Raw genomic sequence first — 5,076 nt, 5'->3', positions numbered from 1 at the left:
AGCGCTGCACGACTGCGGCCGCGTCGCGCTCCCGTGCGCACGCGCACTCGCTCCGCCTACTCCGCCATTGGACGCGGACGGCCAATCGCAACGCTCCATTTCCCGCGCTTTCCTTTCCGTATCGCCTTCTATTTGAAGCGTGCTGCGTTCCTCTATTTTCAGAAAATGATTTGAACTTTGTGTCTATGGTGATAGGGGTGGAAATAGTTTTAGGTGGAGTGTGATAGCGTGACTGTTTGTTCGTTTGGTTGGTTGCGGTCGATTGAGGGGAGGGGGACGGTACATAGTGTTATGTGCGGTGTAAGTGAATTGTAATTGATATTTTATGTAAGCTAATAATTATGTTAACACTTTATGGCGGAAAGATAAGGATATCGTTTCATTGTTTTGATATGAAATGCGTTTTTAAATTAAGTTTTTTAAATTGAATTTTGAGGTTTCAATGGATAACGATAGTTTTATGTTAACTCGATTATTACTAGGTAATATTTAAGTTGTTTCGTGCACACAATAGGTACCTACAAATAACACCATCATATTGTATCTATAATTTGTGTTGATAATCAACTCATAATGAACATGGTCCAGAGTCTGCAGACTTAGGTACAATATGCAGGGATAGGTACCTACCTACCTATATAGGTAGTAAGTTAAGTAAAATTTTATTCATGAAAAATAGTATTTTCTTTAATAGGTGCCAGTATGAAAGACATACCTACCTATACCATTCATCCCATTCATTAGGTATACCTATTGGTACCTACCTACCTGCTTACACTGTAAGTTGTAACACATTAGAATTTAAATCTAGGATATCAAAATGTCCACTAGCACCGAAACCACACACAAAAACAAATAAAAATCATATTCAACTGAAATTCCTCAATGGTACAATATTTAGCGGCGCTTTGAGCTCAGCCGCGATGCGCATCATTTGCGGCTCAGCAATTTGTACGGTGCGCCCGCGGCGGGTTCAAACATAAGTTTTTGTTGTTTGCGCGGTAATTAACAGTATTTTTTATAAGTTTACGCGTATCGCAAGTATTTGTCGTAATTAAGACGTTTTTGCTACTGTTTTAGTGTCGCGACGTGATGTGACGACGTTCAGGAAATTGCCTGGCTGTAGGAACGGGAAAGGATCAAAGGAGCTAAAAAAGAAAGCAATATGCCTACAGTTTCATCAAACTCGATTCAGTAGACAGGTTTGAGTAGGTAGGTACCTAGATAGGTTTCTATAGGTATCTAAGATTAAAATTGTAACAAACTATAAAAATTAGATACCTATTGGTAGGTATACCTAGGTATTAGATATAGATATTAGATACCTATAGGTAAATGCGTAGGTGCATATGCCTTCTCTATCTCTAGCTATAGGGGAGCGGGGGGCTTGTTGTTACAGGGGTAAGAAGTTACACGCATTTTTTACCGGGATTTTTAACTCTTTGGTAGACTTAAGTGGACTCATTTGTTTCGTTATAACATCGTGCGTTGCAAAAAAACAATCAGTGACCCGCCGAGCGGCAAACTGTTAGGTTATGTGCACGTGTCTCGATTTCCATCAAGAAAGTAACAAAATCTTTTACGAAATTTTTGATTCCTGCTGTCTATATTTGTTATTCTCTAAATTTTTTTCACCTCGAACGTTCATAATGTATCAAGTTTTAATTTGTAATAGCGTTTTATTCTGCTATTGATATCCATTAATGGCGGCTTTAATTTTAATTAATAAACATACCATGGGGCAGGTTGTTACAATTTTTCGGGGTAGGTTGTTACATGTAAAGACTTGCCTCAGACCTTGTATTATCGTTCATCTCATTGAGTATCATATTTTAGAAATGACTACGCTGTACTTAAAAATTAGAATAAATGGAAAGAAATTGAAGCTTTCGTTCCGACGGGCGCATTCTTGCTTTTTAAAACAATGGTTCATCTTTCAATTCTTTTTTAATTCTAAATACTCAATGTTTTTTTTAGAATGAGAAACTATAAAAGAAAAGCGGAAAGAGATAAAACTAGTCAAGAAGTTTATGAATCTGCTGCGGCAGAAGTACTGCAGAATAAAACGAGCATTCGTAAAGAAAGCAAAATGTACCTAGTAGATTTTAGTTTGACTGAAGTGCCAAGTTAAAAAAGTATAAATAATTTATTACAATATGTTAGTATTTACTGACGAAGTTTTCTAATTCAGTAATGAAAAAGTGTTTTATATAAGATTGAAGAAAGTTCCTGCCAAAGTTATGTGATTATTACTGTTAAAAAGTTGGAAAATTACGATATAGATATTATAATTGCTTATAAATGTTATACGACCGTTCAAAATAGTCTCTTTTATTCATAACGTTTTGAAATAATAAAAAATAAGTGATTTATTATTGTTCATTTTGTTTATTTACCTACTGTAACATCGTACCCCGAAGCTGTAACAACTAGCCCCAAGTCAGGGGTAAGTTGTTCCAATCGACTTATTTCAATAATTCTTTATTATGAGAAAAATTACGTTAATTTTAATATTTTTCCAATGCTATTCTACTAGCTGAATAGACATACTAATGATAAAAGCAATAAAATGTATACATTATTTGATAGCTTTTGTAATATTAATAATTATCTAAAAATTGTAACAACGTGCCCCCCGCTCCCCTACTTACCTATTTCTATAGTAGGTACCTCTAGGTGCCTCAAATAAAGGCTAACCTCTCATAGGTAGTACCTACCTAGGTAATGCGAGTGTTATCACGCCTGAATTCGTGCACGGGATGTAGGTACCTAGGTAGGTAAGGTACCTACAATTATTATACAAATGACAGGATTTTAATACCTACCAAAACTATTAGTACGTAGTAGGTAACTAGTAGTAGTTACCTAATAGGTAAGTCTAGAAAAATCGCATCACTGGCATACGAATATTCAAATAAGAATTATCGGTAACAATAAAACCGCTAAGATAACGTCACAATGGAGCAATGGCGGCACAAAGCGACGTTAACCACGCAGCGCGGGAAAATACAATGCGCGCAGCTTTATTGTGTGCGAGACAGGGCTGTGCAACGGAAGTTCTATCATGTTACCTACATGTAAGGATTTAAATATAACTGATGGATTCAAATATAAGTGATATACTTAGTACCTATAGATATACGTTAACATCTATGAGATAGAATGTAGATGTAAGGTTTGCTCGAAACGAAATATTTTTAGGGAGAAAACTAACTCTTCCTGTAGGAAGTTAAGTTCTAAGGAAGCTATGTCTGATCACCTAAAGCAAGATTTTATCTGCAAATAAAATGAATCATTGAAATAGGACGAACAATCTTTTAAATATACCTATAGGTACCTATCTTACCTATATTTAGGACTAGCGGTCCGCCCCGGCTTCGCCCGTGGTACATATTCACGTTTTCTCTAGGTACATAATAACCATCCTCGTACTTCAAGGAATATAATAAAAAAAGAATTAAAGAAATCGGTTCAGCTGTTCTAAAGTTATGCGCTTACCAACACATTTTGGGATTCATTTTTATATTATAGATTAGGATACTTTTAATAAATAGGTAGGTACCTTACATACCTACCTACTTAACTACCTTATTATTATATCCATTTGAATTGGCATTTGGCAGCCCTACCAGCGTATCGATATTTGCATTTCATTCCTTACAAACAAGCTCTTTATTGATATTTTATTTCGGTTACATTACATTCAAGCAAAAATTTTATGTTTCCACTTTCTTTCTTCGCCATTTTATGTTAATTGGGCTTATGTCTAAACCCAAACATATATTTTTTCAACTAGACTTCGTTTAGAAGAGCTTTTGAATCGTCAAAATACAGAAAAAATTGTAAGTAATTTACTATCAATTTGAACTTCATACCTATCCTTGCTCTTTTAAAAACATAACAATTGCAATGTAACATTTTACATAATATTTTTAAATAATAATTATGACAGGAACTATAAGTTTTAGTCTTTGACATTCATTCTGAAAAACATTACTCCCCAATTCCACACTTTAGAGACAAAAGCATCTTTTTTCCCATGTAACCAAATTTTAATGTTTATGTCATTCCCTCCGAACCGAGAGCGACTAAGCGCCCGTCGTGTACTCAAAGTACCCATTTGTATGTCCGCCCTATAAATAGTTCAATAAATGCCGCAGCCTCCTGTGATCTCTGTGGCGGGCGTCTCGCTTCACCGCCAGCCCTAATACCCCTCCCGCCCCTCTTTAACACACAACTCAAAATACACCTTATCCTATAGAAACCTAGGTTCAATTTCGATCTTACGAATTTGTCCGTTGTCCTTCGCGTCACAGGATTTTGAACTTCAAATTGTGAATGAATAAGAGCGCTGTTGCCGTTTCGAATGCAATTCTTATTTTGATTGTCAGAAATCGTTGATGAATCAAAACTGATGCAGGAATTTAAATCTTTAGCTCTTGGTTTATAGTTGATTTTCGGTTGATGGTTGAATAAAGGGTGAAGACAACGGAAGTTGATGATATCTCGTAGTTTTAATTAGCTTCTGTAATTAAGTTAAATTTTTGCGATAATTGGAACTTACAAGCGCTTAGAAGTCATTTAGAAGTAACGAAGTATATATACGTATTAGGTATATAAATTCAGGTGTAGATAGATATAGGTAGGTGCGGGGTTCCTGATAATGTTAATCTCCATGTAAATGTTTATAATACGATGGTAAGTTATTGCACATTTTTATTTTAAAATAGATATAGTGGCCCTACCTATTAGGTAGGTAGGTAGGGAGGGTAGGAGTAGGGTTAAGTGTAACATACCTAACTTCAATTTATCTGTTTATGTAGGTAGGTACCTACCTACCTACATATTTCTGAATTAATCTCAATTTTACGTCTCTAATAAAATTAATAAAACAAATTCCAAGTATCTATCTTGAAATTGCGACATTCAGCTACTGTTCATACTTCAGGCATCAGTCAGAAACTCATCGCCGTGGAGTTGACAGCGCGGTGTCGATATCAAAGCGCCGCCATACTGCCGCTAGTGGTGTGTGATATCGATATTGTTTTTATGTTTTTGGGGTTAATATCTAAATAA

Source organism: Colias croceus, chromosome 18 (genome assembly GCF_905220415.1).
Source record: "Colias croceus chromosome 18, ilColCroc2.1".
NCBI classification, from domain to species: domain Eukaryota; kingdom Metazoa; phylum Arthropoda; class Insecta; order Lepidoptera; family Pieridae; genus Colias; species Colias croceus.
Note: the sequence above shows the minus strand (reverse complement) of the source record.